Source organism: Triticum aestivum, chromosome 2A (assembly GCF_018294505.1).
Source record: "Triticum aestivum cultivar Chinese Spring chromosome 2A, IWGSC CS RefSeq v2.1, whole genome shotgun sequence".
In the NCBI taxonomy this organism is placed as follows: domain Eukaryota; kingdom Viridiplantae; phylum Streptophyta; class Magnoliopsida; order Poales; family Poaceae; genus Triticum; species Triticum aestivum.
The window spans coordinates 726,066,612-726,090,219 of NC_057797.1; positions in this window are offsets into that span (position 1 = coordinate 726,066,612).

A 23,608-nucleotide genomic window follows, 5' to 3' on the forward strand; every position below is an offset into this window, starting at 1 on the left:
TGGGTGGCTATAAAGGTACACTACGGGTATCTCCGAAAGTGTCTGTTGGGTTGGCACGAATCGAGACTGGGATTTGTCACTCCGTGTGACGGAGAGGTATCTCTGGGCCCACTCGGTAGGACATCATCATAATGTGCACAATGTGATCAAGGAGTTGATCATGGGATGATGTGTTACGGAACGAGTAAAGAGACTTGCCGGTAACGAGATTGAACAAGGTATCGGGATACCGATGATCGAATCTCGGGCAAGTATCGTACCGCTAGACAAAGGGAATTGCATACGGGATTGATTAAGTCCTTGACATCGTGGTTCATCCGATGAGATCATCGTGGAACATGTGGGAGCCAACATGGGTATCCAGATCCCGCTGTTGGTTATTGACCGGAGAACGTCTTGGTCATGTCTGCATGTCTCCCGAACCCGTAGGGTCTACACACTGAAGGTTCGATGACGCTAGGGTTATAAAGGAAGTTTGTATGTGGTTACCGAATGTTCTTCGGAGTCCCGGATGAGATCCCGGATGTCACGAGGAGTTCCGAAATGGTCCGGATGTAAAGATTTATATACGGGAAGTCCTGTTTTGGTCACCAGAAAGGTTTCAGGGTTTATCGGTAATGTACCGGGACCACCGGAGGGGTCCGGGGGTCCACCGGGGGGGGGGGGGCATGGGCCCCAGAGGCATACATGGGCCAAGTGTGAGAAGGCACCAGCCCCTAGGTGGGCTGGGGCGCCTCCCACTAAAGCCCATGCGCCTAGAAGGGGAGAAGGGGGCAAACCCTAAGGGCAGATGGATCCTAAGGCCCATACTCCCTGCGCCTCCCTCTCCTCCCCCTTGTGGCCGCCACCCATAGATGGGTTTGGGGCTGCCGCCCCTCTAGGGGTGGGAACCCTAGAGGGGGCGCACCCTCCTCCCCTTCCCCTATATATATGAGGCCTAGGGGCTGCCCAATACACGCGATCTGATCTCTGCCTGTTGGTGGAGCCCTCCCTCTCTTTCTCCTCATATCTCGCGGTGCTTGGCGAAGCCCTGCAGGATTTCCACGCTCCTCCATCACCACCACGCCGTTGTGCTGCTGCTGGATGGAGTCTTCCTCAACCTCTCCCTCTCTCCTTGCTGGATCAAGGCATGGGAGACGTCACCGGGCTGTACGTGTGTTGAACACAGAGGTGTCGTGCATTCGGCACTTGGTCATCGGTGATTTGGATCACGACGAGTACGACTCCATCAACCCCGTTCACTTGAACGCTTCCGCTTAGCGATCTACAAGGGTATGTAGATGCACTCTACTTCCCCTCATTGCTAGGTTCTCCATAGATAGATCTTGGTGACACGTAGGAAAATTTTGAATTTCTGCTACGTTCCCCAACACCAACACCGCCCCCAGCGGTTGTTTCGACAACTCAAGCACCAGCAATGGTCCCAGCGGTTAACAATGCTTCACAAGACCGAGCAACAGCATCCCCAATTGATCATATGACGGCAGCACCACGAGATTTAAAGAACGTAGAAGATAATCCTATCGACCCCAATCCGTTTTCATGCTCTGAGCCTGCTGACCTTGGAAAGTGAAGGCATATATGTGTCTTCGCTTTATCAGAAAAGAGTGATGGGATGGATGTCTGCTTTTCGAAGACCTTTTTATGCTTTTAGTTTGATCCTTGTGTGTATACTTATGCTTTTTTATCCTATGTATGGACAATCCCCCCTCTCACATGTAATGACTCTGCTTTTGCGTGTGTGCTATGTAATGAACTATGTGTTTTCGTTTCACATTCACGCTCTTTTATTTTTATGTTGTCTGGTGTGTGGATGTATTATATGTGATTATTATTGTTCATTATTCCTGGTAACTTTCACTAACATCCGGCTGATAATTATTTGCACTCTACTTTTCACTGATAATTATAGCACTCTACATGAAAGACATTGCACCTTGTTTTCTAGCTTACCATTTTATTGTATGGTAACTTTCACCATGACAACCTTTGCGAATGTTGCGCTGGTATTTTTTGTTCTAACTAGATACCTACATGTTTTCATTTTTTTGCTAACTAGTTACTTAAATGGTAACATTTGTGATTATACCTTGATAACTTCTGCTATCACCATGCTGATAACTTCAACCTTTTGTTTCTTTTATTCCTGACAACTTTTACTAACATCTGACTGATAATTGTAGCGCACTACTTTTAACTGATAAATACAACGCTCTACATGAAAGACATATATACCTTGTTTTCCAGCTTACCATTTTATTGTATGGTAACTTTCACCATGATAACTTTTTGCGAATGTTGTGCTAGTATTTTTTGTTCTAACTAGATACCTACATGTTTTCATTTTTTTGCTAACTAGTTACTTAAATGGTAACATTTGTGTTCATACCTTGATAACTTCTGCTATCACCATGCTGATAACTTCAACCCTTTGTTTTCCTTTATTGATGCTGTAAATACACCCCTCCCCCTCCTTTCCCTGCACGCACACTATTCTAATACATTTATGCTGCCCCTTTAACTATCCCCCCCCCTCATTTTCTTCCCTTTTTCTCTCTACAGTAATTATATCATCATTCTGTACTATCCATCACTTTTTTCTTTAGCTGTTTTTCCACATATTTGACATTCCCTTTTTCGGTTCGCAAACTGACCTGATCGCAACTTTTTGAAGAGCGTCGATTTTGAGTTTATGATGCAGATGTTGAAGAGGATGATGTAATTATGTGGGTTGAAGAAGTCGAACGTGCCACTGTTAGAGCAAAAGCAAATTACGCTTCTGTAAAAGGTACTAATAGGAAGATTTTTTTAACAAACTTTTTCCTACTGCCAACCTTGATAACATCATTATCTTCATGTTGATAATTTACTGTTCTAAACTCTCATAACTTCTTTTCTTTCTGTTTCCCCATAATATTTCTTTTCATCAATCCCAACTCTAATAACTCCCTTCAATTTTCTTCTACACCACCCCACCAGCCCTGAATTTGTTACACCAGTTATTAAACCTCCCAATGGTAATCATTCAGCCAGTGTGACTCCTAAATCGTACATTCGGAAAGTTAGGGTAAGCCGTCCATTGCAGTTCCTTCGGCCTCCATATTGTGGCCTCACAGCATCTGCACTTGAAGAGGTTATTTACGCAGAAGTTATCAAGCACACCACTGATTTAGTTGACTCCAGGATAAAACAATAATGACATTTAATGTTTTCCTTTTCTCTAGTATTTTGACCCGTCACTGGCAAAACATTGGCTTATATACTTTTTTTCTTTGTTTGCTTTCCAGTATTAGGGTTATTGACATCGATGGGCGGTGGGTCACATTGGAGGAGCTTGCTAATAGTGTGATAGAAGGTGGTCATGTTTCGAATAATATTGCAGAGCTCCACATCCGAACTCTTTCTGATTCTGTACCCCCAGGGAAGATCATCTTTCCATGGTTGTTGTCAGTATATCTTCACATACCTGATATGACGAGCAAGTTCCTAATCAAACATTTCCGTCGTTATGTAAACTACATACTTAGTCACCAAAATCAGGCACATTTTTTTATGTAAACTACATACTTTTCTGCTTTTAAATCCTACAATCTGTTTTTTAGTTGGTATAACAGGCAATTTTAGTAGGCTCTTATTTTGGCTTTGTCACACATCGTACCACTAACGAATTTTAGCTGGTACCTAGTTATGTTACTTTTCTGTGGTAACTTTCATGTATGCCTACTGGTAACATATGTTGTCAATGTTCTGATAACTTGTCTTTTTAATTGTAAATGCATTGGTAACTTCTTGTGTTAATGTGTTCACATTTTTTTAACAGCTTCTGTTTCCAACACTGCAAAGGTTGGGACGTCTACCAAAGGACGGGCATTGGTATGTCTTGTGCCTTAATCTCAAGGCAAAATGATTTGAAGTTCTTGATTCTCTTCATCCACAAGATAGCCCTTCGCTCATCACACATGCGACGAAGCTTATGAATGGCATTAAAAAAGCCTGGTTGATTGCGTACAAGGACTCGAGTAAGCAGATCTAAGACTATGATCTTGTGTACATTGATGTGTTCAAATAGGACAATGGGTTAGTTTTTTTTGGCTAGTACTCCATCATTTTTCCCCATCTAAATACCCGGTAACTTAGTAGTGTAGCATTTTAAAAGTTTTTTCACACTTTTGCATATCTTATTTTTGCTTTTAACACATTTTTGTTTTTTCCTTACAGCACTGATTGCAGTTTCTTCGCGTTCAAGATCTTGGAGTTCTGGGATGGTAAAATTTTCCCGGCAATAACTCAGGAGCAGATCCCGGCGCTAAGGAAGATATTGACAAGCATGTGGCTGGACCATCCTCTTAACAAATGCAGGCAATGGCGCTATCACTTGTTCAACGAGGAGTAATTGAGGTGAGAAATTTGCACTAATATAAGTTTTGAATTGATGTTTAAGAACGATGATAGTTTTATACATTTTTTCTGGGCTGATTACTATCTTTTTTATACATTTTTGCTAATAACTTATGTTAGTCAATGCTGATAACATACTTTATCAGGTGCTGATAACTTTCTATTTCATGGCGTCATAACATTTTGCTCACAAACAAAGAACGATAACTAATGTCATTCTAATTTCTGAAAATCCCCATTACATTCTGGACAATAACTTACATGTTTCAATGCTGATAACTTTTCCTTACATGGTGTCTCGACACCGTTTACACAATAAAATGGGTAAAATTGATAAGTAAAATCGATAACTTGCATTTCAATGCCCATCTAACTTTTTTGCGCTTCAAGTTTCTCAGTGCGGGATGGGTGAGGTACATTTGCGTTTATCATGATCTGTCAACCCGCAGACTCTACATTTCCTCTTTTTTTGCAATGTCAAATGGGTGCTGGCATCTTTTCTCTCTTGGACGCCCTTTCGTAGTAGAATTTGGTGGGTTTAGTATCACTCTTATGTTTGATGATTGGGATCCCTCAGCATGTGAGCCCTGGAACTGGAAAATATTGTCAGACACATGCGTGACAGGAATGCTTCCTTGATGCGCTACTGGGACACCTTCAGTGGCACTAGTCCCTGGTGGTGAAGAAAACATTTGTGCTTCTTTTCCCTCATCTTTTTCCTTTCTTGCTTTCTGTATCTGCCTCTTTTTTAGTGCATCCATGTCGTCTCTGAAAGCATTAACGTGTTTCCTTGCCAATGCCATCCCTTCATCAGTAGTGCAAGCGTCTTTTGCTTGTTCCTCGAAATCATTCAGAATAGATGTATATCTCATCATATTTTTTCCTTCCTCTATCATACCCTTCTTAACTGTTGGCTGTTGGTAATCAGGCTCAACAAGATCTGAAGGAAATATGCCCTAGAGGCAATAATAAAGTTATTATTTATTTCTTTATATCATGATAAATGTTTATTATTCATGCTAGAATTGATTAACCGGAAACATGATACATGTGTGAATACATAGACGAACAGAGTGTCACTAGTATGCCTCTACTTGACTAGCTCGTTGATCAAAGATGGTTATGTTTCCTAGCCATAGATAAAGAGTTGTCATTTTATTAACGGTATCACATCATTAGGAGAATGATGTGATTGACTTGACCCATTCCGTTAGCTTAGCAATCGATCGTTTAGTATGTTGCTGTTGCTTTCTTCATGACTTATACATGTTCCTATGACTATGAGATTATGCAAGTCCTGTTTACCGGAGGAACACTTTGTGTGCTATGAAACATCACAACGTAACTGAGTGATTAGAAAGGTGCTCTACAAGTGTCTCCGAAGGTACTTGTTGGGCTGGCGTATTTCAAGATTAGGATTTGTCACTCCGATTGTCGGAGAGGTATCTCTGGGCCCACTCGGTAATGCACATCACTTAAGCCTTGCAAGCATTGCAACTAATGAGTTAGTTGCGGGATGATGTATTACGGAACGAGTAAAGAGACTTGCCGGTAACGAGATTGCACTAGGTATTGAGATATCGACGATCGAATCTCGGGCAAGTAACATACCGATGACAAAGGGAACAATGTATGTTGTTATGCGGTTTGACCGATAAAGATCTTCGTAGAATATATAGGAGCCAATGTGAGCATTCAGGTTCCGCTATTGGTTATTGACCGGAGACGTGTCTAGGTCATATGTACATAGTTCTCGAACCCGTAGGGTCCGCACGCTTAATGTTTGATGACGGTTATATTATGAGTTTATGTGTTTTGATGTACCTAAGGTAGTTTGGAGTCCCGGATGAGATCGGGGACATGACGAGGAGTCTCGAAATGGTCAAGACATAAAGATCGATATATTGGACGACTATATTCGGACATCGGAAAGGTTCCGAGTAATTCGGGTATTTATCGGAGTACTGGGAAGTTACGGGAATTCGCCGGGGAGTGTATGGGCCTTATTGGGCTTTAGGGGAAAGAGAGAGAGAGGCAGGCCGCGCGCCCCCCGAAGGCCTAGTCCGAATTGGACTAGGGGGAAGGGCTGCGCCCCCTCCTTTCTTCTCTTCTCTTTTCCCTTTCCTTCTCTCCTACTCCTGCTACTTGGAAGGGCTCCTAGTTCTACTAGGAAAGGGGGAATCCTACTCCTGGTGGGAGTAGGACTCCCCTAGGGCGCGCCATAGAGAGGGTCGGCCCCTCCCCTCCTCCACTCCTTTATATACGTGGCCAGGGGGTACCCCATAGACACAACAATTGATCCCTTGGATCTCTTAGCCGTGTGTGGTGCCCCCCTCCACCATAATCCACCTCGGTCGTATCGTAGCGGTGCTTAGGCGAAGCCCTGCGTCGGTAAAACATCATCATCGTCACCACGCCGTCGTGCTGACGGAACTCCCCCTCAAAGCTCGGCTAGATCGGAGTTCGAGGGACGTCATCGAGTTGAACGTGTGCAGAACTCGGAGATGTCGTGCGTTCGGTGCTTGATCGGTCGGATCGTCAAGACGTACGACTACATCAACCGCATTGTGCTAACGCTTCTGCTTTCGGTCTACGAGGGTACGTGGACACACTCTCCCCTCTCGTTGCTATGCATCACCATGATCCTGTGTCTGCGTAGGAATTTTTTTGAAATTACTACGTTCCCCAACAGTGGCATCCGAGCCTGGTTTTATGCGTAGATGTTATATGCACGAGTAGAACACAAGTGAGTTGTGGGCGATATAAGTCATATTGCTTACCATCATGTCATACTTTGGTTCGGCGGTATTGTTGGATGAAGCAGCCCGGACCGACATTACGTGTATGCTTATGCGAGACTGGTTCTAACGACGTGCTTTGCACACAGGTGGCTGGCGGGTGTCAGTTTCTCCAACTTTAGTTGAACCGAGTGTGGCTACTCCTGGTCCTTGCGAAGGTTAAAACAACACCAACTTGACAAACTATCGTTGCGGTTTTGATGCGTAGGTAAGAACGGTTCTTGCTCAGCCCGTAGCAGCCATGTAAAACTTGCAACAAACAAAGTAGAGGACGTCTAACTTGTTTTTGCAGGGCATGTTGTGATGTGATATGGTCAAAGCATGATGCTAAATTTTATTGTATGAGATGATCATGTTTTGTAACCAAGTTGTCGGTAACTGGCAGGAGCCATATGGTTGTCACTTTATTGTATACAGTGCAATCACCCTGTAATGCTTTACTTTATCAGTAAGCGGTAGCGATAGTCGTAGAAGCATAAGAGTGGCAAGACGACAATGATGCTACGATGGAGATCAAGGTGTCGCGCCGGTGATGATGGTGATCATGACGGTGCTTCGGAGATGGAGATCACAAGCACAAGATGATGATGGTCATATCATATCACTTACATTGATTGCATGTGATGTTTATCTTTTATGCATCTTATCTTGCTTTGATTGACGGTAGCATTATAAGATGATCTCTCACTAAATTTCAAGATAGAAGTGTTCTCCCTGAGTATGCACCGTTGCCAAAGTTCGTCGTGCCCAGACACCACGTGATGATTGGGTGTGATAAGATCTACGCCCATCTACAACGGGTGCAAGCCAGTTTTGCACACACAGAATACTCAGGTTAAACTTGACGAGCCTAGCATATGCAGATATGGCCTCGGAACACTGAGACCGAAAGGTCGAGTGTGAATCATATAGTAGATATGATCAACATAGTGATGTTCACCATTGAAAACTACTCCATTTCACGTGATGATCGGTTATGGTTTAGTTGATTTGGATCACGTGATCACTTAGATGATTAGAGGGATGTCTATCTAAGTGGGAGTTCTTAAGTAATATGATTAATTGAACTTTAATTTATCATGAACTTAGTCCTGGTAGTATTAACATATCTATGTTGTAGATCAATAGCTCGCGTTTAGCTTCCCTGTTTTATTTTTGATATGTTCGTAGAGAAAACTAAGTTGAAAGATGTTAGTAGCAATGATGCAGATTGGATCCGTGATCTGCGGTTTATCCTCATTGCTGCACAGAAAAATTATGTCCTTGATGCACCGCTAGGTGACAAACCTATTGCAGGAGTAGATGCAGATGTTATGAACGTTTGGCTAGTTCAATATGATGACTACTTGATAGTTTAGTGCACCATGCTTAAACGGCTTAGAATCGGGACTTCAAAGATGTTTTGAACGTCATAGACCATATGAGATGTTCCAGGAGTTGAAGTTAATATTTCAAGCAAATACCCGAGTTGAGAGATATGAAGTCTCCAACAAGTTCTATAGCTAAAAGATGGAGGAGAATAGCTCAAGAAGTGAGCATGTGCTCAGATTGTCTGGGTACTACAATCGCTTGAATCAAGTAGGAGTTAATCTTCCAGATAAAATAGTGATTGACAGAATTCTATAGTCACCATCACCAAGTTGGTAGAACTTCGTGGTGAACTATAGTATGCAAGGGATGACGAAAACGATTCCCGAGCTTTTCATGATGGTGAATGTTGGGTTTCGTAGTAATTTCAAAAAATTTCCTACGCACACGCAAGATCATGTGATGCATAGCAACGAGGGGGGAGAGTGTTGTCTACTTACCCATGCAGACCGATTGCGGAAGCGATGACACAACGTAGAGGAAGTAGTCGTACGTCTTCACGATCCAACCGATCAAGCACTGAAACTATTTGCACCTCCGAGTTCGAGCACACGTTCAGCTTGATGACGATCCCCGGACTCCGATCCAGCAAAGTGTCGGGGAAGAGTTCCGTCAGCACGACGGCGTGGTGACGATCTTGATGCACTACAGCAGCAGGGCTTCGCCTAAACTCCGCTACAATATTATCGACGACTATGGTGGCAGGGGGCACCGCACACGGCTAAGGAATAGATCACGTGGATCAACTTGTGTGTTCTAGGGTGCCTCTGCCTCAGTATATAAAGGACTAGAGGGGGGAGGCTGGCTGTCCAAGGTGTGGCGCGCCAGGGGAGTCCTACTCCCTCTGGGAGTAGGATTCCCCCCCCCCCCCAATCCTAGTTGGAATAGGATTCCTTGAGGGGGGAAAGAGAGAAAGGGGGCCGGCCACCTCTCCTAGTCCTAATAGGACTAGGGGAAGGGGGGAGGCGCGCGGCCACCTTGGGCTATCCCTTTCTCCTTTCCACTAAGGCCCATCAAGGCCCATATGGTTCCCGGGGGGTTCCGGTAACTTCCCGGTACTCCGGTAAAATCCCGATTTCACCCGGAACACTTCCGATATCCAAACATAGGCTTCCAATATATCTATCTTTATGTCTCGACCATTTCGAGACTCCTCGTCATGTCCGTGATCACATCCGGGACTCCGAACAACCTTCGGTACATCAAAATGGATAAACTCATAATATAACTGTCATCGTAACCTTAAGCGTGCGGACCCTATGGGTTCGAGAACAATGTAGACATGACCGAGACACGTCTCCGGTCAATAACCAATAGCGGGACCTGGATGCCCATATTGGCTCCTACATATTCTACCAAGATCTTTATCGGTCAGACCACATAACAACATACGTTGTTCCCTTTGTCATCGGTATGTTACTTGCCCGAGATTCGATCGTCGGTATACCAATACCTAGTTCAATCTCATTATCGGCAAGTCTCTTTACTCGTTCTGTAATACATCATCCCGCAACTAACTCATTTAGTTGCAATGCTTGCAAGGCTTAAGTGATGTGCATTACCGAGAGGGCCCAGAGATACCTCTCCGACAATCGGAGTGACAAATCCTAATCTCGAAATACGCCAACCCGACATCTACCTTTGGAGACACCTGTAATGCTCCTTTATAATCACCCAGTTACGTTGTGACGTTTGGTAGCACCCAAAGTGTTCCTCCGGCAAACGGGAGTTGCATAATCTCATAGTCATAGGAACATGTATAAGTCATGAAGAAAGCAATAGCAACATACTAAACGATCGGGTGCTAAGCTAATGGAATGGGTCATGTCAATCAGATCATTCTCTTAATGATGTGATCTTGTTAATCAAATAACAACTCATTGTTCATAGTTAGGAAACATAACCATCTTTGATTAACGAGCTAGTCAAGTAGAGGCATACTAGTGACACTTTGTTTGTCCATGTATTCACACATGTATTATGTTTCCGGTTAATACAATTCTAGCATGAATAATAAACATTTATCATGATTATAAGGAAATAAATAATAACTTTATTATTGCCTCTAGGGCATATTTCCTTCAGTCTCCCACTTGCACTAGAGTCAATAATCTAGATTACACTGTAATGATTCTAACACCCATGGAGCCTTGGTGCTGATCATGTTTTGCTCGTGGAAAAGGCTTAGTCAATGGGTCTGCAACATTCAGATTCGTATGTATCTTGCAAATCTCTATGTCTCCCACCTGGACTAGATCCCGGATGGAATTGAAGCGTCTCTTGATGTGCTTGGTTCTCTTGTGAAATCTGGATTCCTTTGCCAAGGCAATTGCACCAGTATTGTCACAAAAGATTTTAATTGGATCCGATGCACTAGGTATGACACCTAGATCGGATATGAACTCCTTCATCCTGACTCCTTCGTTTGCTGCTTCCGAAGCAGCTATGTACTCTGCTTCACATGTAGATCCCGCTACGACGCTTTGTTTAGAACTGCACCAACTGACAGCTCCACCGTTTAATGTAAACACGTATCCGGTTTGCGATTTAGAATCGTCCGGATCAGTGTCAAAGCTTGCATCAACGTAACATTTTACGACGAGCTCTTTGTCACCTCCATATACGAGAAGCACATCCTTAGTCCTTTTCAGGTATTTCAGGATGTTCTTGACCGCTGTCCAGTGATCCACTCCTGGATTACTTTGGTACCTCCCTGCTAGACTTATAGCAAGGCACACATCAGGTCTGGTACACAGCATTGCATACATGATAGATCCTATCGCTGATGCATAGGGGACATCTTTCATATTCTCTCTATCTTTTGCAGTGGTCGGGCATTGAGTCTTACTCAATTTCACACCTTGTAACATAGGCAAGAATCCTTTCTTTGCTTGATCCATTTTGAACTTCTTCAAAATTTTGTCAAGGTATGTTGTTTGTGAAAGTCCAATTAAGCGTCTTGATCTATCTCTATAGATCTTAATGCCTAATATGTAAGCAGCTTCACCGAGGTCTTTCATTGAAAAACTCTTATTCAAGTATCCTTTTATGCTATCCAGAAATTCTATATCATTTCCAATTAACAATATGTCATCCACATATAATATCAGAAATGCTACAGAGCTCCCACTCACTTTCTTGTAAATACAGGCTTCTCCAAAAATCTGTATAAAATCACACTATCAAAACGTTTATTCCAACTCCGAGAGGCTTGCACCAGTCCATAAATAGATCGCTGGAGCTTGCACACTTTGTTAGCTCCTTTTGGATCGACAAAACCTTCTGGTTGCATCATATACAACTCTTCTTCCAGAAATCCATTCAGGAATGCAGTTTTGACATCCATCTGCCAAATTTCATAATCATAAAATGCGGCAATTGCTAACATGATTCGGACAGACTTAAGCATCGCTATGGGTGAGAAGGTCTCATCGTAGTCAATCCCTTGAACTTGCCGAAAACCTTTTGCGACAAGTCGAGCTTTGTAGACAGTAATATTACCGTCAGCGTCAGTCTTATTCTTGAAGATCCATTTATTCTCAATTGCTTGCCGATCATCGGCCAAGTCAACCAAAGTCCACACTTTGTTCTCATACATGGATCCCATCTCAGATTTCATGGCTTCAAGCCACTTTGCGGAATCTGGGCTCACCATCGCTTCTTCATAGTTCGTAGGTTCATCATGATCTAGTAGCATGACTTCCAGAACGGGATTGCCGTACCACTCTGGTGCGGATCTTACTCTGGTTGATCTACGAGGTTCAGTAGTATCATGTTCTGAAGTTTCATGATCATCATCATTAGCTTCCGCACTAACTGGTGTAGGTGTCATAGAAACAGTTTTCTGTGATGTACTACTTTCCAATAAGGGAGTAGGTACAGTTACCTCGTCAAGTTCTACTTTCCTCCCACTCACTTCTTTCGAGAGAAACTCCTTCTCCAGAAAGTTTCCGAATTTAGCAACAAAAGTCTTGCCTTCGGATCTGTGATAGAAGGTGTATCCAATAGTTTCCTTTGGATATCCTATGAAGACACATTTCTCCGATTTGGGTTCGAGCTTATCAGGTTGAAGCTTTTTCACATAAGCATCGCAGCCCCAAACTTTTAGAAACAACAACTTTGGTTTCTTGCCAAACCATAGTTCATAAGGCGTCGTCTCAACGGATTTTGATGGTGCCCTATTTACGTGAATGCGGCCGTCTCTAGAGCGTATCCCCAAAACGATAGCGGTAAATCAGTAAGAGACATCATAGATCGCACCATATCCAGTAAAGTATGATTACGACGTTTGGACACACCATTACGCTGAGGTGTTTCGGGTGGCGTGAGTTGTGAAACTATTCCACAATTTTTCAAATGTACACCAAACTCGTAACTCAAATATTCTCCTCCACGATCAGATCGTAGAAACTTTATTTTCTTGTTACGATGATTTTCAACTTCACTCTGAAATTCTTTGAATTTTTCAAATGTTTCAGACTTATGTTTCATTAAGTAGATATACCCATATCTGCTTAAATCATCTGTGAAGGTGAGAAAATAACGATATCCGCCACGAGCCTCAATATTCATCGGACCACATACATCTGTATGTATGATTTCCAGCAAATCTGTTGCTCTCTCCATAGTACCGGAGAACGACGTTTTGGTCATCTTGCCTATGAGGCACGGTTCGCAAGTACCAAGTGATTCATAATCAAGTGGTTCCAAAAGTCCATCAGAATGGAGTTTTTTCATGCGCTTTACACCGATATGACCTAAATGGCAGTGCCACAAATAAGTCGCACTATCATTATCAACTCTACATCTTTTGGCTTCAACATTATGAATATGTGTGTTACTACTATCGAGATCCAACAAGAATAGACCACTCTTCAAGGGTGCATGACCATAAAAGATATTACTCATATAAATAGAACAACCATTATTCTCTGATTTAAATGAATAACCGTCTCGCATCAAACAAGATCCAGATATAATGTTCATGCTTAACGCTGGCACCAAATAACAATTATTTAGGTCTAATACTAATCCCGAAGGTAGATGTAGAGGTAGCGTGCCGACTGCGATCACATCGACTTTGGAACCGTTTCCCACGCGCATCGTCACCTCGTCCTTAACCAATCTTCGCTTGATCCGTAGTCCCTGTTTCGAGTTGCAAATATTAGCAATAGAACCAGTATCAAATACCCAGGTGCTACTGCGAGCATTAGTAAGGTACACATCAATAACATGTATATCACATATACCTTTGTTCACCTTGCCATCCTTCTTATCCGCCAAATACTTGGGGCAGTTCCGCTTCCAGTGACCAGTCTGCTTGCAATAGAAGCACTCAGTTTCAGGCTTAGGTCCAGGTTTGGGTTTCTTCTCTTGAGTAGCAACTTGCTTGCCGCTCTTTTTGAAGTTCCCCTTCTTCTTCCCTTTGCCCTTTTTCTTGAAACTAGTGGTCTTGTTGACCATCAACACTTGATGCTCCTTGTTGATTTCTACCTCCGCAGCTTTCAGCATTGCGAAGAGCTCGGGAATAGTCTTGTTCATCCCTTGCATATTATAGTTCATCACGAAGCTCTTGTAGCTTGGTGGCAGTGATTGAAGGATTCTGTCAATGACGCTATCATCTGGAAGATTAACTCCCAATTGAATCAAGTGATTATTATACCCAGACATTTTGAGTATATGCTCACTGACAGAACTGTTCTCCTCCATCTTGCAGCTATAGAACTTATTGGAGACTTCATATCTCTCAATCCGGGCATTTGCTTGAAATATTAACTTCAACTCCTGAAACATCTCATATGCTCCATGACATTCAAAACGTCGTTGAAGTCCCGATTCTAAGGCGTAAAGCATGGCACACTGAACTATCGAGTAGTCATCAGCTTTGCTCTGCCAGACGTTCATAACATCCGACGTTGCTCCTGCAGCAGGCCTGGCACCCAGCGGTGCTTCCAGGACGTAATTCTTCTGTGCAACAATGAGGATAATCCTCAAGTTACGGACCCAGTCCGTGTAATTGCTCCATCATCTTTCAACTTTGCTTTCTCAAGGAACGCATTAAAATCAACGGAACAACAGCACGAGCCATCTATCTACAATCAAACATAAACAAGCAAGATACTAATCAGGTACTAAGTTTCATGATAAATTTAAGTTCAGTTAATCAAGTTAATTAAAGAACTCCCACTTAGATAGACATCCCTCTAATCCTCTAAGTGATTACGTGATCCAAATCAACTAAACCATAACCGATCATCACGTGAGATGGAGTAGTTTTCAATGGTGAACATCGTTATGTTGATCATATCTACTATATGATTCACGCTCGACCTTTCGGTCTCCGTGTTCCGAGGCCATATCTGTATATGCTTGGCTCGTCAAGTATAACCTGAGTATTCCGCGTGTGCAACTGTTTTGCACCCGTTTTATTTGAACGTAGAACCTATCACACCCGATCATCACGTGGTGTCTCAGCACGAAGAACTTTCACAACGGTGCATACTCAGGGAGAACACTTCTTGATAATTTAGTGAGAGATCATCTTATAATGCTATGGTCAATCAAAGCAAGATAAGATGCATAAAAGGATAAACATCACATGCAATCAATATAAGTGATATGATATGGCCATCATCATCTTGTGCTTGTGATCTCCATCTCCGAAGCACCGTCGTGATCACCATCGTCACCGGCGTGACACCTTGATCTCCATCATAGCATCGTTGTCGTCTCACCAAGCTTATGCTTCCACGACTATCACTACCGCTTAGTAATAAAGTAAAGCATTACATCGCGATTTCATTGCATACAATAAAGCGACAACCATATGGCTCCTGCCAGTTGCCGATAACTCGGTTACAAAACATGATCATCTCATACAATAAAATTCAGCATCATGTCTTGACCATATCACATCACAACATGCCCTGCAAAAACAAGTTAGACGTCCTCTACTTTGTTGTTGCAAGTTTTACGTGGCTGCTACGGGCTTAAGCAAGAACCAATCTCACCTACGCATCGAAACCGCAACGATAGTTTGTCAAATAGACTCCGTTTTAACCTTCGCAAGGACCGGGCGTAGCCATATTCGGTTCAACTAAAGTTGGAGAGACAGTCGCCCGCAAGCCACCTATGTGCAAAGCACGTCGGGGGAACCGGTCTCGCGTAAGCGTACGCGTAAGGTTGGTCTGGGTCGTCTCGTCCAACAATGCCACCGAACCAAAGTATGACATGCTGGTAGGCAGTATGACTTATATCGCCCACAACTCACTTGTGTTCTACTCGTGCATATAACATCAACATAAATAACCTAGGCTCTGATACCACTGTTGGGTTTCGTAGTAATTTCAAAAAATTTCCTACGCACACGCAAGATCATGTGATGCATAGCAACGAGGGGGGAGAGTGTTGTCTACGTACCCACGCAGACCGACTGCGGAAGCGATGACACAACATAGAGGAAGTAGTCGTACGTCTTCACGATCCAACCGATCAAGCACCGAAACTACGACACCTCTGAGTTCGAGCACACGTTCAGCTCGATGATGATCCCCGGACTCCGATCCAGCAAAGTGTCGGGGAAGAGTTCCGTCAGCACGATGGCGTGCTGACGATCTTGATGCACTACAACAGCAGGGCTTCGCCTAAACTCCGCTACAGTATTATCGAGGACTATGGTGGCAGGGGGCACCGCACATGGCTAAGGAATAGATCACGTGGATCAACTTGTGTGTTCTAGGGTGCCTCTGCCTCAGTATATAAAGGACTAGAGGGGGGAGGCTGGCCGGCCAAGGTGTGGCGCACCAGGGGAGTCCTACTCCCTCTGGGAGTAGGATTCCCCCCCCCCCTCAATCCTAGTTGGAATAGGATTCCTTGAGGGGGGAAAGAGAGAAAGGGGGCCGGCCACCTCTCCTAGTCCTAATAGGACTAGGGGAAGGGGGGAGGTGCGCGGCCACCTTGGGCTGTCCCTTTCTCCTTTCCACTAAGGCCCATCAAGGCCCATATGGTTCCCGGGGGGTTCCGGTAACCTCCCGGTACTCCGGTAAAATCCCGATTTCACCCGGAACACTTCCGATATCCAAACATAGGCTTCCAATATATCTATCTTTATGTCTCGACCATTTCGAGACTCCTCGTCATGTCCGTGATCACATCCGGGACTCCGAACAACCTTCGGTACATCAAAATGTATAAACTCATAATATAACTGTCATCGTAACCTTAAGCGTGCGGACCCTACGGGTTCGAGAACAATGTAGACATGACCGTGACACGTCTCCGGTTAATAACCAATAGCGGGACCTGGATGCCCATATTGGCTCCTACATATTCTACGAAGATCTTTATCGGTCAGACCGCATAACAACATACGTTGTTCCCTTTGTCATCGGTATGTTACTTGCCCGAGATTCGACCGTCGGTATACCAATACCTAGTTCAATCTCGTTACCGGCAAGTCTCTTTACTCGTTCTGTAATACATCATCCCGCAACTAACTCATTTAGTTGCAATGCTTGCAAGGCTTAAGTGATGTGCATTACCGAGAGGGCCTAGAGATACCTCTTCCACAATCGAAGTGACAAATCCTAATCTCGAAATACGCCAACCCAACATCTACCTGTGGAGACACCTGTAATGCTCCTTTATAATCACCCAGTTATGTTGTGACATTTGGTAGCACCCAAAGTGTTCCTCCGGCAAAAGGGAGTTGCATAATCTCATAGTCATAGGAACATGTATAAGTCATGAAGAAAGCAATAGCAACATACTAAACGATCGGGTGCTAAGCTAATGGAATGGGTCATGTCAATCAGATCATTCTCTTAATGATGTGATCCCGTTAATCAAATAACAACTCATTGTTCATGGTTAGGAAACATAACCATCTTTGATTAACGAGCTAGTCAAGTAGAGGCATACTAGTGACACTTTGTTTGTCTATGTATTCACACATGTATTATGTTTTTGGTTAATACAATTCTAGCATGAATAATAAACATTTATCATGATTATAAGGAATAAATAATAACTTTATTAATGCCTCTAGGGCATATTTCCTTCAATGAAATCGATGAAGGTAAATGAAGAAAGAGCATCAAGTGTTGATGATTAACAAGACCACTAGTTTCAATAAAAATGGGCAAAGGGAAAGAAAGGGAACTTCATGTAGAATGGCAAGCATGTTGTTACTTCCGTGAAGAAGCTCAAAGGTAGACTAAAGCCTGAAACTGAGTGCTTCTATTACAAAGGGACTGATCACTGGAAGCGGAACTACCCCAAGTAATTGGCGGATAAGAAGGATGGCAAAGTGAACATAGGTATATTTGATATACATGTTATTGATGTGTACTTTACTAGTGTTTATAGCAACCCCTCAGTATTTGATACTAGTTCAGTTGCTAAGAATAGTAATTCGAAACGGGAGTTGTAGAATGAACAGAGACTAGTTAAGGGTGAAGTGACGATGTGTATTGGAAATGGTTCCAAGATTGATATAATCATCATCGCACACTTCCTATACTTTCGGGATTAGTGTTAAACCTAAAATAAATGTTATTTAGTGTTTGCGTTGAGCATGAATATGATTGGATCATGTTTATTGCAATACGGTTATTCATGTAAGTTAGAGAATAATTGTTGTTCTATTTACATGAATAAAACCTTCTATGGTCATACACCCAATGAAAATGGTTTGTTGGATCTCGATCATGGTGATACACATTTTCATAATATTGAAGCCAAAAGATGCAAAGTTAATAATGATAGTGCAACTTATTTGTGGCACTGCCGTTCAGATCATATTGGTGTAAAGCGCATGAAGAAAATCCATGTTGATGGGTTTTGGAATCACTTGATTATGAATCAGTTGATGCTTGCGAACCATGCCTCATGGGCAAGGTGACTAAGACTCCGTTCTCTGGAACAATGGAGCGAGCAACAGATTTGTTGGAAATCATACATACTGATGTATGTGGTCCGATAAATATTGAGGCTCGCGGTAGGTATCATTATTTTCAGATCTTCACAGATGATTTGAGAAGATATGAGTATATCTACTTGATGAAACGCAAGTCTGAAAGATTTGAAAAGTTCAAATAATTTCAGAGTAAAGTGGAGAATCATCATGACAAAAATAAAAGTTTCTATGATATGATCGCATAAGTAAAATATTTGAGCTACGAGTTTGGCCTTCAGTTAAAACAATGTGAAATAGTTTCACTACTCACGCCACCTAGAACACGACAGTGTAATGGTGTGTCCAAATGTTGTAACCATACTTTATTAGATATGGTGCGATCTATGATGTCTCTTACCGATTTATCACTATCGTTTTGGGGTTATGCATTAGACACAACTACATTCACATGCAATAGGGCACCATCTAAATCCGCTGAGACGACGCCGTATGAACTATGGTTTGGAAGAAACCTAAGCTGTCGTTTCTTAAAAGGTTGCAATTCTTATGTGAAAAAGTTTCAACCTGATAAGCTCAAACCCAAATCGGAGAAGTGCTTCTTCATAGGATACCCAAAAGAAAATGTTGGGTACACCTTCTATCACAAATCTGAAGGCAAGATATTCATTGCTGAGAATGGATCCTTTCTAGAGAAGGAGTTTCTCTTGAAAGAAGTGAGTGGGAGGAAAGTAGAACTTGATGAGGTAACTGTACCTGCTCCCTTATTGGAAAGTAGTTCATCACAGAAATCTGTTCCAGTGACTACTACACCAATTAGTGAGGAAGCTAATGATAATGATCATGTAACTTCAGATCAAGTTACTACCAAACCTCGTAGGTAAACCAGAGTGAGATCTGCACCAGAGTGGTACGGTAATGCTATTCTGGAGGTCATGTTACTTGACCATGACGAACCTACAAACTATGAGGAAGCGATGATGAGCCCAGATTCCGCGAAATGGCTTGAGGCCATGAAATCTGAGATGAGATCCATGTATAAGAACAAAGTATGGACTTTGATTGACTTGCCCAAAGATCGGCGAGCCATTGAGATTAAATAGATCTTCGAGAGGAAGACAGACGCTGATAGTAGTGTTACTATCTACAAAACTAGAATTGTCGCAAAAGGTTTTCGACAAGTTCAAGGTGTTGACTATGATGAGAGTTTCTCACTCGTATCTATGCTTAAGTTTGTCCGAATCATGTTAGCAATTGCCACATTTTATAAAATCTGGCAAATGGATAAACAAAACTACATTCCTTAATGGATTTATTAAAGAAGACTTGTATATGATGCAACAAGAAAGTTTTGTCAATCCTAAAGGTGCTAACAAAATATGCAAGCTCCAGCGATCCATCTATGGACTGGTGCAAGCATCTCGGAGTTGGAATATACACTTTGATAAGTTGATCAAAGCATATAGTTTTATACAAACTTGCGGTGAAGCCTGTATTTACAAGAAAGTGAGTGGGAGCACTACAACATTTCTGATAAGTATATGTGAATGCCATTATTGTTGATCGAAGATAATGTAGAATTATTCTGCAAAGCATAAAGGAGTGTTTGAAAGGAGTTTTTCAAAGAAAGACCTTGGTGAAGCTGCTTACATATTAAGCATCAAGATCTATAGAGATAGATCAAGATGCTTGATAAGTTTTTTCAATGAGTACATACCTTGACAAGATTTTGAAGTAGTTCAAAATGGAACAGTCAAAGAAAGAGTTTTTGCCTGTGTTACAAGGTGTGAAATTGAGTAAGACTGAAAGCCCGACCATAGCAGAAGATAGAAAGAGAATGAAAGTCATCCCTTATGCCTCAGTCATAGGTTCTATAAAGTATGCCATGCTGTGTACCAGATCTATTGTATACCCTACACTATTTTTTTGGCAATGGAGTACAATAGTGATCTAGGAGAAGATCACTAGACAACGGTCAAAATTATCCTTAGTGGAATAAGGATATGTTTCTCGATTATGGAGGTGACAAAAGGTTCATCGTAAAGGGTTACGTCGATGCAAATTTTCACACTAATCAAGATGACTCTAAGTCTCAATCTGGATACATTTTGAAAGTGGGAGCAATTAGCTAGAGTAGCTCCATGCATAGCATTGTTAACATAGAAATTTGCAAAATACATACGGATCTGAATGTGGCAGATCCGTAGACTAAACTTCTCTCACAAGCAAAACATGATCACACCTTAGTACTCTTTGGGTGTTAATCACATAGTGATGTGAACTAGATTGTTGACTCTAGTAAACCCTTTGGGTGTTGGTCACATGACAATGTGAACTATGGGTGTTAATCACATGGTGATGTGAACTATTGGTGTTAAATCACATGGCGATGTGAACTAGATTATTGACTCTAGTCTCTAGTGCAAGTGGGAGACTGAAGGAAATATGCCCTAGAGGTAATAATAAAGTTATTATTTATTTCCTTATATCTTGATAAATGTTTATTATTCATGCTAGAATTGTATTAACCGGAAACATGATACATGTGTGAATACATAGACAAATAGAGTGTCACTAGTATGCCTCTACTTGACTAGCTCGTTGATCAAAGATGGTTATGTTTCCTAGCCATAGACAAAGAGTTGTCATTTGATTAACGGGATCACATCATTAGGAGAATGATGTGATTGACTTGACCCATTCCGTTAGCTTACCAATCGATCGCTTAGTATGTTGCTATTGCTTTCTTCATGACTTATACATGTTCCTATGACTATGGGATTATGCAACTCCCATTTACCGGAGGAACACTTTGCATGCTACCAAACGTCAAAACATAACTGGGTGATTATAAAGGTGCTCTACAGGTGTCTCCAAAGTTACTTGTTGGGTTGGCGTATTTTGAGATTAGGATTTGTCACTTCGATTGTCGAGGAGGTATCTCTGGGCCCACTCGGTAATGCACATCACTTAAGCCTTGCAAGCATTGCAACTAATGAGTTAGTTGCGGGATGATGTATTACGGAACGAGTAAAGAGACTTGTCGGTAACGATGTTGAACTAGGTATTGAGATACCGACACCTACCGCCCTGGGCGCGCCCTCCCCCTCGTGGGCCCCTCGTAGCTCCACCGACCTACTTCTTCCTCCTATATATGTTCACATACCCCGCAAACATCCAGGAGCACCACGAAACCCTATTTCCACCACCACAACCTTCTATACCCAAGAGATTCCATCTTGGGGCCTTTTTCGGAGCTCCGCCGGAGGGGGCATTGATCACGGAGGGCCTCTACATCAACTCCATGGCCCCTCCGATGATGTGTGAGTAGTTTACCTCAAACCTTTGCGTCCATAGCTAGTAGCTAGATGGCTTATTCTCTCTCTTTGGATCTCCAAACAAAGTTCTCCTCGATTCTCTTGGAGATCTATTCGATGTAACTCTTCTTTTTGCGGTGTATTTGTCGAGATCCAATGAATTGTGGGTTTATGATCCAGATTATCTATGAACAATATTTGAATCTTCTCTGAATTCTTTTATGTATGATTGGTTTATCTTTGCAAGTCTCTTCGAATTATCAGTTTGGTTTGTCCTACTAGATTGATCTTTCTTGCAATGGGATAAGTGCTTAGCTTTGGGTTCAATCTTGTGGTGCTCGATCCCAGTGACAGAAAGGGAAACGACATGTATTGTATTGTTGCCATCGAGGATAAAAAGATGGGGTTTATATCATATTGCATGAGTTTATCCCTCTACATCATGTCATCTTGCTTAAGGCGTTACTCTGTTCTTATGAACTTAATACTCTAGATGCATGCTGGATAGCGGTCGATGTGTGGAGTAATAGTAGTAGATGCAGGCAGGAGTAGGTCTACTTGTCACGGACGTGCTGCCTATATACATGCTCATGCCTAGATATTCTCATAATTATTCACTTTTCTATCAATTGCTTGATAGTAATTTGTCCACCCATCGTAATACTTATGCTATCTTGAGAGAAGCCACTAGTGAAACCTATGGCCCCCGGGTATATTTTCCATCATACAAGTTTCCAATATATTTTATTTTGCAATCTTTACTTTCAATCTATATCATAAAAATACCAAAAATACTTATCTCATTATTATCATCTCTATCAGATCTCACTCTTGCAAGTGGCCGTGAAGGGAATGATAACCCCTTTATCGCGTTGGTTGCGAGGTTCTTATTTGTTTGTGTAGGTACGAGGTGACTCGCGCGTGGTCTCCTACTGGATTGATACCTTGGTTCTGAAAAACTAAGGGAAATACTTACGCTGCTTTACTGCACCACCCTTTCCTCTTCAAGGGAAAACCAATGCAGTGCTCAAGAGGTAGCAAGGAACCACGAGCCAGGCAGGGCAACCCGCAGCAGACCGGAGAGCTCCCGAAATAGTCGCTTAGGAAGTCGCCATCGTCGTGGGAGGTCAGCTACCGCTGCCGCTACACACGAAACATATCTCCGAGAAACCCCACGACCACCTAGCTCCTAAAAACGACGCCTTCAGGAAGGGCGCGACGCCAAGGGCGCCGCCGCCACCCAACAACGTTGAGGATTTCTCCTGGGAGGCAAGGAAGGGGAGGGGACAGAGGAACATACCCAGGCGGTGCCTCCAAGGAGGGGAGCGGTGCCATCGAGCGTCGCCGCCGTCGAGACCAGCAAGGCCAGCCTGAGATTTCTCCCGATCTTCACGTCCCCGCCAACCACTCCCCAACGACACGAGAACCGGCGCCCACGACGAAGCAAACCAGATCCGGCCGTGGCATGGCTCATCCAGAGACTGAGGATGCAGGGGCGGCCAGATCTGGTGCCGCAAACAGCCAAGGTTGCCGGCCCGCCCTGGCTCACGTCCTTCGGTTCGCCCGTCGTCCGCACGACCGAGGTCGCCGGTCCACGCCCACGCCACCGCCTGCCGATGGCCAGTGACGCCACTCCGACCAGGGCCGCTGCCCCGGAGCACACAGCCCCCTGCAGCAGATGCAAAGCAGCGAAGGCCCCGCCGCCACCTTCCTTGGCTGCGCCCCAGGCTTGCCCGGTGGCAACCTCAGGCGGCGGCGAGGGGGGAGGGGGCAGCGGCGGGGCTTGGGTTTGGAGCCGCCGAGTCGCCCTCTAG